This window comes from Hylobates moloch, unplaced genomic scaffold (genome assembly GCF_009828535.3).
Source record: "Hylobates moloch isolate HMO894 unplaced genomic scaffold, HMol_V3 SCAFFOLD_1, whole genome shotgun sequence".
Taxonomy (NCBI): Eukaryota; Metazoa; Chordata; class Mammalia; order Primates; family Hylobatidae; genus Hylobates; species Hylobates moloch.
In genome coordinates, this window is record NW_026652276.1 from 215,027,778 (window position 1) to 215,040,312 (window position 12,535).

A 12,535-nucleotide genomic window follows, 5' to 3' on the forward strand; every position below is an offset into this window, starting at 1 on the left:
AACCAGCCTAGCAGGAGGCCTGGCACATTTTGGATGTTCTTGACTTCTTTTTTCTTACCTTGCAGGCAGTCAGCAGATACATGGGATCTTTGAACCCTCTAGAATTAACATGCATACAGCATGGGTGATTTGGGGTGATGATGTATAAGTGCATTATATGAAATCAGGTCTGAGGTTTTCATTAGGTTCTCAATATGTCTTGCTCTCCCTCTTCCAGGAATATAGTAGGATTGCATTTCTGAGCCTGTATTAGTCCGTTTTCACACAGCTGATAAAGACATACCCAAGACTGAGTAGTTTACAAAAAAAAGAGGTTTAATGGACTCACAGTTCCACGTGGCTGGGGAGGCCTCACAATCATGGTGGAAGGCAAAAGGCGTGTCTTAGATGGCAGCAGGAAGACAGAATGAGAGCCAAGTGAAAGGGGAAACCCCTTATAAAACCATCAGATCTCATGAGATTTATTCACTACCGCAGAACATTATGGGGGAAACTGCCCCCATGATTCATATCCTACTGGGTCCCTCCCACCACACGTGGGAATTATGGGGGCTACAACTCGAGATTTGGGTGGGGACACAGCCAAACCATATCAGGGCCCTTCTGTGTTTGGGTGGTACCATGTGATTAGGTGGTCAATAAGTTATGAGTAGAAGGGTGTCACTTCCCAACCAAAGCCATCTAATTACCTGTGTGAAACCCTCCAGAGCTCCGTGCCCCCTCTGTCACAATGGCCAGCAATGTTCCAGATAGTGACCACTCACTCAGCTAGGGTTCCAGAGGGAGGAAGATGCAGAGCAGAGCCCCAGCTGACCTGCAGTGGACACATGAGGTAAGTAAGAAATACATCTTTGTTGTTTAAAGCCATTGACATTTTGAGATTGTTTGTTACTGCAGCATAACCCTCCCTATCCTGACTGATACACACAACAAAGAGGCTGATCCCGGTGAGGAGAGCAGAAAGAGCAAGGGAATTTTAATGAGGGATGAGATTTTGACTTTAAAGAGAACTGGTTGAGAGGAGGATTGAGAATAAGAGCCAAATTTAGAGGCTGAAGGAGGAGAAAAGATAGTGCTTTCCCAACAAGTCCTCAGTCAGTACATGTCTGTCCTAAAGACAGAAGCAACAAGGCTGGGTGCGGTGGCTCACGCCTGTAATCCCAACACTTTGGGAGGCTGAGGCGGGCAGATCACGAGGTCAGGAGATCAAGACCATCCTGGTGAACACTGTGAAACCCCGTCTCTACTAAAAATACAAAAAAAATTAGCCAGGCGTGGTGGCAGGCGCCTGTAGTCCCAGCTACTGAGGAGGCTGAGGCAGGATAATGGTGTGAACCTAGGAGGCGGAGCTTGCAGTGAGCAGAGCTCACGCCACTTCACTCCAGCCTGGGCAACAGAGCGAGACTCCATCTCAAAAAAAAAAAAAGAAGCAACAAGTATGTGTTGTTCACTCAAGGAGTGTATTAGCCAGGGTTTTCCAGAGAAATAGAACCAATAGGATATAGATAGATAGATAGATAGATAGATAGATAGATAGATAGATAGATATATCTAGATAGATAGATATAAATATATATAAATATATACAAATATATATATAAATAGAACCAATGGGATATATATATAAATAAATAATACCAATAGGATATATATATCTCTCTTTAAGATATATATCCAACATATAAACAAAAAAATATAAATATATATCTAACATATAAACAGAAAAAAACTATCATCTATAATTGTGTATATATATATATGTATATCTCAAACAATAAATGAAGAACAACAAATATTCTTCACTTTTTTATGCTAACCTTGTTAGAACTCAGCAGATACATGGAATCTTTGCACCCCTAGAATTACATATACAGATGATCCATGACTTACAATGGTTTGACGTAAAATTTTTTGGCTTTACAATGGTTCAAAAGTAATACTCATTCAGGAACACTCTGTGACTTACATCCTGATAAACCCGTCATAAGTTGAGGATCTGCATATGTGTGTGTGTGTGTACAATAGAGAGAACAGAGCAAGACAGAGAGAGAGATGAGGAGACAGAATTATTATGGGAGTTGGCTCACATGATTATGGAGACTGAGAAGTTCCATAATCTGCCATCTGCAAGCTGGAGAATCAGGAAAGCTGGTGGTGTAATTCAGCCCAGGTTTGGAGGCCTGAAAACTAGTAGAGCCAGTGGTGTAACTCTCAGTGGGGTAGTTGAAGGTGGGGGACTGGTCTAAGTCTCAGAGTACAAAGGCTCAAGAACCAAGAGCTCCAATGTTTACAGGCAGAAGAATATGGATGTCCCAACTCAAAGAAAGAGGGAAAGACTTGTCCTTCTTCCACCTTTTTATTCTATCAGGGCCTTCAACAAATTGGATGATGCTTACCCACATTGGTGAGGACAGATCTTTACACAGCCTACTGCTTCAAATGCTAAGCCCTTCCAGAAACACCCTCACAGACAAACCCAAAAATAATGTCTTACCAGCCATCTGGGCATCCCTTAGCTCAGTCAAGTTGACATATAAAACTAACCATTGTTGCAGGATTCAGGAGGACAAGAGAGACCTCGGGTTGAAACAGGAGAATCTTTATTGAGTGCGCTCAGGCCCAGCTGACTCACCTCCAAAAAAACTGGGCCCAGAACAAAGACCACACCTGACTTTTATACACACTTCACTAAAGGGGGTGGGCTAGCTTAAAGCAAGCTTACAGTGGTGTGAAAGCAGGAATACAGAGACAGGACAAAGACAGGATTGCACATGACTATTGCCAAGCAACCCAGATGTCCGTTATCTAGGTTTGTCTGGGCACAGGCTTATCCTGTAACCTTCACTATGGTGCCCAGGCAGCTGTAGTTCAGGCCTACTCAAGCTCCTCATGACCTTCACTGTACTTCTTAGATAAAACAATACTTGAAGTCAGTAGTTACAGAGAACAGGAATCTATAAACTCATTCCATAAAACAAAGGAAAATTTGTTTTTCTTCTCCTTATGTTGAGGGAGTGCTGGGAGAGTCTCCAGAGCACATTAGATAATATTATCAAGACTTTTCCTGGGTCTGGGCTGTGCCTGTTGCTGCCTCTGGGACAGGTCAGCCTAATAGAGGAAAACTTATTTTGCTTTCTTTTTAATTTTATTTTTCTTTAATTTCCTGCATCAACCATCACAGTGAGCAATCCTGGATCCCCTCCAGTTTATTTGTGTCTTTTGCTTTATCCACCTTTTTCTTTTATTTGAACTCCTATAGTATTAGTGAGCTGAGATACATAGGTCTTAATTCAGTGTCTCTGAGTACTCATAGGAAAGCTTCTATGTAAATCCAACATATAAACAGAAAAAAACTATAATAGTTAACTATGTATAATATTATACCTATAATATTATAGATAGAGATTATAAATCTGCTGTCTATAATAATTAGCTGTTACTAAAGCTTAAAACCCCCTACAAGATGCCACACATCCCTGCTCCAAAATCCTGATGTCTAATTATCTCACCGGACCAGCCCCTTTTTCCTTAGGAACTTTCTATTTCAGTACCATTTATTACCCATCCTCAGCAGTAAGTGTTTACCCTCTAACAACGTAGGCCCAATCACCAAAACATGAAAAAGACTGGGGAAAAGAATATATTTTTCTACCCTCCTCCCCAACAGCTTAGAGTTCCTTGTATTTCTCTGATGTCCCAATGGATGTAAATGTTAATGGTTTTGAACGAGATTTGAGGTTGCAATCTTAAAATGAGGAAACATAACACTTAAATGCTGTTAACTCAGCTAGCTTTAAGAGACTAATAAAGCACAAGGTACTAGGCCTCTTGGCAGTTAAAGAGCAATTCACTCATCTGTGATAACAGCAAACATTAAAGTATTTTCATAGGGGATATAGAAATTCTTGCATCTTGCAGTTGTATTAACTGTCATCGTTTTCTTAGATTTTCATTTCCATGTTTCCTGGATGCCCCTGAGATGCTTACACACTGTTCCAGATCTACAGAGTTCAGAAGGGAAGTAAGAGTAGCTACATCATTCGCCCCACATCCCACCCTCCATGGAGGACTGATCTAGGGCAATTTGACATTCCTGCTGTCCAAATTCCTTCAGTAAACATCAGTAGCCTTCTGCCATAAGCAGAGATGGAAGCAGTGTGACTCCTCCCCTCAACTTTGCTAGCAGGCAGTGTGCTACAAAGTAAGCAGTCCACAGACAACACTCATTATTAAGCGAACACAAACATCATCTTCCAACCTGCTCAGGAAGCAGTCTCTGTCCCTATTCTCTGTCCAGCACCTAATTGGAAAGTTTCCTCTGAGGCAAGCACAACGATGTTCTGTCAGCAGGATCAGACCCACCTTCTAGTTTGATCTAGAGACAGAGTTCTGCATGCATTCTGGGTGCTTGAGGACCTTCTGGGTTTCATAGCTGTCAAATACTAGGTCAAGTGCTGTTTCATAGCTGTCAAGTACTAGGTTTACTTATTTTTTTTTTAATTCATTCGCAAAAAGTTGCTAAAACCCATAAAGTCTTACCAGACACCACATGTCTTGAACAATTTCAGCATTCATTTCTTACCCCTTTTATGCTGATTAACCAGCCCTCCAGTACTATTCCTGTTTAGATGGCAGCCCTTGAAAACTTTGCCACAGCCACCTCTGGAGAGTGTGTTCTGGAAGGAGGCGCCTGAGTTTGATCTTTAAGGATGTCATTTCTCAGGGAGCTGCCTGGTTGGGCTATCCTGTCCCTAATTAATAAATGCCCTGCCCTTCAGATGCAGTGTCAGTTCCTCTGGTACTCCACAACAGGACATCTACTAACCATCACTTTCCTAGTTGTGGGCATGACTTTGCACTGAGCCATCCACATGTCCTTGGAAACTTCAATGCAAATTTGCAAGGCAGGACCCAGGGTGCTGTCCCAGCCTGCCTCAGAGCACAAGGATGCTAAACACATTCACCAGAAACACCCTCTCACGCGCAAAACCTAACCCCGATGCTAGTCCAAACAGGCTTCCTCTCCAAGGATACAGAGCCTTGGACTCTGATCATGCCAGAATCTAGAGTCCATCCAGCTTATGCCTATTAATAGCTGGGGCCATGCTACCAGCCCATAGCTTATTAATAATGTATAGCTGCAGCCCCTGACTTTGTTCAGCTATAAACATTCCTCATCTGCATGATTAGTTCTTAACTTACTGATTAGAAAGTTTCATCCTGCCACAAAACCTACCCTGTCTGAATGAATGGCTCTTTTAAAGGCAGCCAAGTTCTCTAAAATGCATCTCAAACCCAAATAAAAAATAATCTACAACAAAAACAAAATTCTACTATTTTCTTTATGGAATGAGGAAAAAAAAGGAGCTTAAGAAGGTATTTAAAAGTTCAGCTCCATGCTTACTGAAGGGACTAACAGTAGTTGTGAGTACAACTGGGGACTTGGGGAGATAAGGTTGGAGAATAATTCAGTGGCAAGTAGGAGATATTCATAAGTTTTTTTTTTGTTTTTTTGTTTTTTTGTTTTTTTTACCTTGAGGGATCTGTTATAACCACTAAGGAGTTTTAAGCAAGTAAGTAGTATTGGCTTTTGACTTTACAAATATCACCCTGGAAGATGGATAATGGACTGGAAGGCAGATGGCAGGAAGACTAGTCAGTGGTCAAGGAGAATGACGGTAGCGGCTTCAACTAGGGTGGTAGTAATACAGATGGAGGGAGGTGGACAGATTCAGGAAATACTTAAAAGCACAATGGCCAGGTGCAGTGTCTCATGCCCATAATCCCATTCCTTTGGGAGGCCAAGATGGGATTGCTTGAGCCCAGGAGTTCAAGACCAGCCTGGGCAACATAGCAAGACCCCATCTTTACAAAAAATCTAAAAATTAGCCAGGCATGGTAGTACCCAACCTGTAATCTCAGCTACTTTGGAAACTGAGGCAGAAGGATTGCTTCAGTCCAGAAGTTTGAGGTTGAATTGAGCTATGATCGTGCTACTGCAGAGGGCAACGGAAATGAGACCCTGTCTCTAAAAAAATTGTAAATACATAAATAAAAGCATGATTGCTCCCTCACCTCCTTTAGGTCTCTGCTTTAATTTTACCTTCTAAATGATTCCTTTCTTGACCACCTATTTAAAACAGCAACCCTGGCCGGGCGTGGTAGCTTGTGCCTGTAATCCTAGCACTTCGGGAGGCTGAGGCAGGTGAATCACCTGAGCTCAGGGGTTTGAGACCAGCCTGGCCAACGTGGCAAAACCCCATCTCTACCAAAAAATACAAAAATTAGCTGGGTTTATTGGCACATGCCTGTAATCCCAGCTACTCAGCAGGCTGAGGCAGGAGAATCACTTGAGCCCAGTGGGTGGAAGTTGCAGTGAGCTGAGATTGCGCCACTGCACTCCAGCCTGGGTGACAGGTGACAGAGCAAGACTACGCCTCAAAAAATTAAATAAATAAACAGCAGCCCCTTCCCTACACCCTATACTTTCTCTGCTTAATTTTTCTCCAAGTTTTTATTGCCATCTGACATTCTGTATAACTCAATCATTAATTTGATTATTCTTTGTCTTCCCCAACTAAAGTATACACTCTTTGAGGGCAGAGGTTTTTATATCTTTTGTTCTCTGTAGCCCCAATACTTAGAACTATCCCTGGCACATAATAGATGGTCAATAAATATTTTTAGAATGAATGAATAGGTGAAAGATGACAGAATTGACAGGACGTGATCACTGGTTGAATGGGAGGGGGTAAGAGGAAGTGGTAAAGGAGCAAAGGTAGGTTCCCAGGTTTCTAGCTAGGTTAACTGAGGGGATGGCCTGCTATTCAGTGAGATAAGGAACACCAGGCAGGATGGGGAGAAGCAGGTTTGGAGGTGAAGGGTTGGAGGTGAAGGAGGTGATGATAAACTTGAGGCACTTGAGGGCTGTGTACAGAAAAATGTAGAGGCGACAGGACTTTGGGCTGAAAGAATAGATTGTGCAGCCTTTAGAGTCCTTATACATTCAAAAAATATTTGTTGTGAACCCTCTTTGTTCCAGACCCTACACCAAGCATGTTCAATACACAGATGAGTAAACTGAGGTTGTTACCAGAAAGGGATCCTGATTCAGACCCCAAGAGAGGGTTCTTGGATCTCACACAAGAAAGAATTCAGGGAGAGTCCATAAAGTAAAGTGAAAGCAAGTTTATTAGGAAAGTAAAGGAATAAAATAATGGCTATTCCATAGGCAGAGCAGCCCTGAGGGCTGCTGGTTACCCATTTTTTTGGTTATTTCTTGATTATATGCTAAACAAGGGGTAGATTATTCATGAGTTTTCTTGGAAAAGGTGGGCAATTCTGGAACTGAGGGTTCCTCCCCTTTTTATACCATATAGGGTAACTTCCTGGTGTTGCCATGGCATTTGTAAACTGTCATGGCACTGATAGGAGTGTAGCAGTGAGGATGACCTGAGTCACTCACATGGCCGTCTTGGTTTTGGTTGGTTTTAGCCAGCTTCTTTACTGCAACCTAGTTTTTATTGTTGTTGTTGTTGTTGTTGTTGGATACCGAGTCTTGCTGTGTCACCAGGCTGGAGTGCAGTGGCATGATCTCTGCTCACTGCAACCTCCGCCTCCCAGGTTCAAGTGATTCTCCTGTCTCAGCCTCCAGAGTAGCTGGGACTACAGGCATATGCCACCAGGCCCATCTAATTTTTGTATTTTTAGTAGATACGGGGTTTCACCATGTTGGCCAGGATGGTCTCAATCTCCTGACCTGGTGATCCACCCGCCTCGGCCTCCCAAAGTGCTGGGATTACAGGCATGAGCCACTGCACCTGGCCTACTGCAACCTGTTTTATCAGCAAGCTCTTTATGACTTGTATCTTGTGCTGACCTCCTATCTCATCCTATGACTTAGAATGCCTTAACCGTCTGGGAATGCAGCCCAGTAGGTCTCAGCCTCATTTTATCCAGCTCCTATTCAAGATGGAGTTGCTCTGGTAAAGGCCTCTGACAAGGTCATGCAAATGGATGACATTACATATAAAATCACAGTTACCACACAGTTGGTAACAGCCAGTGTTACTGAGGGGACAGGGAGTAAGCACTCTCATAGACTTTGGAAGGAGCTGGAAAAGGGTGGAATCTTTCTGGAATACAATTTGACAGTATCAAAAAGTTTAGAAATTTACATATCCGTGACTCAGCGATTTCCCTTCTAGATACATATTTGCTGGTCATAAGCACAAGATTTGCTATTCACCAAGAGGACAAGGGAGGTTCCTACTTGGGTATGACCAGCCTGTGTACTAAGCAGGCACCTAGGAGCCCCATCAAGTGATGCACCAGCAGGACACCCTAAGAGGGGTTATATGGGCCCCATCTAGAGGCAACTGCAGAAAAGTCAGGGTCTACCTCTAGTCCCTTGCTTATGTCTAAGGCAGACTCTCACAGAAGGGCAACTGGCTCCCTGTTCTGGTTATTTGTCTCTGCATAACAAACTAATCCAAGACTTAGTAGCTTAAAACAGTTATTCTATCTCATGATACCATGGGTCAGGAATTTGAGGGGTGATCAGCTGGGTGATTCTTATGTTCCATATGGCACCAACTAGAGTCACCTGATGGTACTAAGCTGCTACCTGGGCCAGTCTGGAACATCCAAGATGGCTTCATTCACAAGCCCAACACCTTGGTGGGAACAGCTCTCAGGCTGTAGTCTCAGAGCCCCTCCATGTGATCTCTTCAGCAGGGTAGTCGGACTTCTTAAATGGTGACTCAGGGCTCTAAAAAAAACCAAAGCAGACGTGACCAGTCCTTTTAAATGCTAGTCCTAAACTAGCAGAGCATCACTTTGACCATACTCTAAAGGTCAAAATGTAATAGGCCAGTCATAGATCCAACCTCTCAACAGGAGGAATATCAATGAATTTGCAGCCATCTGTAATCTGTCACACTCTCTGGTTCAGGATTTTCAAGGGGGCAAGGTCTGATGCACACATCCAAGTTGTTCTCCTTCTGCTCCTCTACTGTGTGGGCCAATTTCTCTCTAGAAGTGTCTTGCAAAGTCAAAATCTCTCCACTTCTTCCTTCGTAGGAAGTGAGGCTTATTTTAGCAAACAGAAAGGATCCCTTATGCTATCACTCTAATACCAAGGCTGTCTGGCTCCAGTGAGGTGCTAAGCTGGCTCTCCTGAGAAGGCCGTTTGCTGTGAAAGAGATGTAATCAGCCTGGAAACATGACTCATCCAAGGGTATGGAGTTTCTACTGATCAGTTATCACACCAGTCACCAGCAATAACTGGCCATTCTGAAGGCAGTTGCTTCTAAGCCAGACGTGCAGAACTTAGTTATAATTCCTGAATATTCTTGTGAAAGTCATTGAGACTAACTTATTTCTCAATAGTGGAGAGATATAGCTCTTGCCAGTGTTATAGACAGTTTAAAATCTCGTAGGGCATCATGAACTACACAAAAAGCGCCTGAGGAGTGGCCAAAAGTGAGAAGATAGCTACCAATTGGTGGAGCACCATCAAGGCAAGGAGAAGAGCGACTAGTGGCACTGGGAAACCTCACTGAGAAAGCTAATCAGAGAGAAGGTCCCAAGAGGCTGGAAGATCCTCTCATCTCAGGCTGACATCGGGACTCCCCTTGGATTATCTTTATATCAAGAGGGCCTCAGGAGGTTTCTCTGAATGTGGATGCCTTTCTACCTTGCAAGGCTGGCAGGTGGTTACAAAGGGCACAGGCTTTCCAAGTGCTCAAAGAGAGGACACAAACTTCCGGAAAAGCATTTGGTGCAGATGTAAAAAAAAAAAAAAAAAATTCACCAAAGGACAGCCTCCCCACCCCCTTAATTCCATTGCTAAGCCTCTGTTAAAAGGAAAACTTCAGCCAAATTAAATTTAAAGGGTTTAATTGAGCAATGAATGATTCACGAGTTGGGCAGCCTTCAGAATCACAGCAGATTCAGAGAGACTACAGTGATGCCTAGTGGTCAGAACAAATTTATAGACAAAGAAAGGGAAGTGACATACAGAAATCGGAAGTAAGGCATAAAAACAGCTGGGTTGGTTACAGCTGGGCATTTGCCTTTTTTGAACACAGTTTGAACACTCAGCAGTATATGAGTGGTTGAAGTATGGCTGCTGAGATTGGCCAAGACTCAGCTATTGTTACAGGTGCATACTCCTAAATTAGGTTTTTAATCTTGTCCACCTATCAAGTTAAGTTACAGTTCATCCACAAGGACTCAAATATAGAAGTACAGACTCCTTCTCAGGCCATGTTTAGTTCACTTTAATACATCATTACTGTTAATTGCAGCTCTAGGTCAGGTTGAGAGGTTGGAGACTTCCAGAATGGTGAAGTAATAACCTTCCAAAAATCCACTCTTAAGAATACGTGGCCAAAAAAAAAAAAATCAACTTTTTTAAACTCTGGAAATTAACCAAAGGCTTGCAAAAAATCCAAGGAGCGTTTATGCAAGAAAAACTGCTGAATCTTGGTAAGAATAGCAAAATGTTGTAACATTTTAACTTACACTATTCCTGTACTCCTCACTCCCACTCTGCAGAAACCTTGAAAACAGCAGCTCTGCAATTATGGAAGCTACGAAAATGAGCAGCCTTACAGCCACTGGAGGTATAACCTGGATTTAGAGCTCCCCCAAACGCACATCTCCTTAGAATTGTCACTATTTTACCTGTCTTTCAGCTCCCTAGAAAAGCTCCATTCACAGGATGTTGTTGTCATTATTTGATCTGATTCACAACTCATTGCTTGTGATCTGGGGAGTAGAACTTATCCCTAGGGTGTTTGTCAAAAACAACCAATAGCAATGATTTAACATCTGTCTGCCTGAGGCTGCAATACCAGTTGGGGCAAATGCGAGCCTGGCAAAACATTTAAAAGGAAGATCCTGGGAATGGGATACTCACAGGGGGCTTTGAAAAAGCTCCAACATATCACAGGGGATCTGGAAGGCCATACACATGGCAGAGCTGTGTGTGCTCAGGAAAGACCTAAGTGGAACCTAACTTCTCACCTCTGGCTAACCTTGCAAGCAGGAAGTCATACCAGAGCATTGAAAGTGTGTGCCAACACATAGCTAACAGTACCCCTTGGCTAAGGCTAGAGAATTATTAGTTCAAAGAACTTAAGAAAATCTCTGTTCAATTATTAGCTGACCACTAAGTTAACTGAGTAGGACTTCAGTCATAATAGGAAATACTTATTTAGAGAATTTGTCCAGGAAAGTTACTAAACAACCAGTAAAAACAACAAAACAGCAACAACAAACCCTGGATACAGAGGGTACAGGTTGAGCATCCATTATATAAAAATCTGAAATTTGAAATGTTGCAAAATTTGAAAGTTGAGCACCGACATGATGCCATGAGTGGAAAATTCCACAGCTGACCTCATGTGACAGGTCTCAGTCAGAACTTTGTTTCACGCACAAAATTATTCGTGTGTAGGGGAGCAACATAATTTCTTTTCCTTTCTTTTTCAAGTTCTTAATTGAGACACCCTCCTGAAAACAAAAGTAAGATTAGCAGAAGAAAAACAAGTAGAAGTTTAGTAATGCATGCTGTACCCATCACAGGGAAAGGCCTCAGTTCAAAAGTATTTCCGTCTCAAGGCAGTGGTTCTGGGGTCTTGCTTAAATAGTATTGTTACAGGAGAGGGGTCCTGATCAAGACCCCAAGAGAGGGTTCTTAGATCTCAGGCAAGAAAAAATTCAGGGCGAGTCCACAGTGCAATGCAAAAGCAAGTTTATTATGAAAGTAGAGAAATAAAAGAATGGCTACTTCATAGACAGAGCAGCCACAAGGGCTGCTGGTTACCCATTTTTATGGTTATTTCTTGATGATATGCGAAACATGGGGTAGATTATTCATGCCTCCCCTTTTTAGACCATATAGGGGAACTTCCTGTTGTTGCCACGGCATTTGTAAACTGTCATGGCACTGGTGGGAGTGTAGCAGTGAGGATCAGAAGTCACTCTTCATGGCCATCTTGGTTTTGGTGGATTTTAGCCAGCTTCTTTACTGCAAACTGTTTTATCAGCAAGGTCTTTATGACCTGTATCTTGTGCTGACCTCCTGTTTCATCCTGTGACTTAGAATGCCTTAACCATCTGGAAATGCAGCCCAGTAGGTCTCAGCCTCATTTTACCCAGCCCTTATTCAAGATGGATTTGCTCTGGTTCAAATGCCTCTGACATTTCCCCCCTCCCTTTTAAAAGACAAGCCTAACTTCAAGGTTTGCACAGGGATGAAGATCTATCTTCTGTAACTACAGGCAGAATAGGGGTGATGATGTTCCTGCCTAACTATTAGAGTCTCTTGTATTTGGAGTATAAAACAGCTCAGTCAGGAAGCATTAGTATGGTGAGGGCCATTCATAATTTTTGAGTTCCAACAAAAGACGGTATCTGGAAGATTGATAAGTGTTCAATTTAAGAAAACATTGAGTAACCTCATCCTCATCCCTACACAAAGAGTACAACAGCAATATATTACACAAGAGTAAGGCAAAATAAGTAA

At 42.6% G+C, this 12,535-nt stretch overlaps 1 long non-coding RNA gene across 1 annotated transcript; it reads right to left on the reverse strand.

Moving 5' to 3' along the window:
* Window positions 1–323: 323 nt before the first annotated feature.
* On the reverse strand, window positions 324–8,763 carry LOC131382980 (uncharacterized). The gene is made up of 3 exons (XR_009212621.1): window positions 8,627–8,763; window positions 690–814; window positions 324–382 (listed from the first exon to the last, which is right to left on the reverse strand). It is a non-coding gene; the product is annotated as an uncharacterized LOC131382980 (long non-coding RNA).
* Between the last annotated feature and the right edge of the window lie 3,772 nt (window positions 8,764–12,535).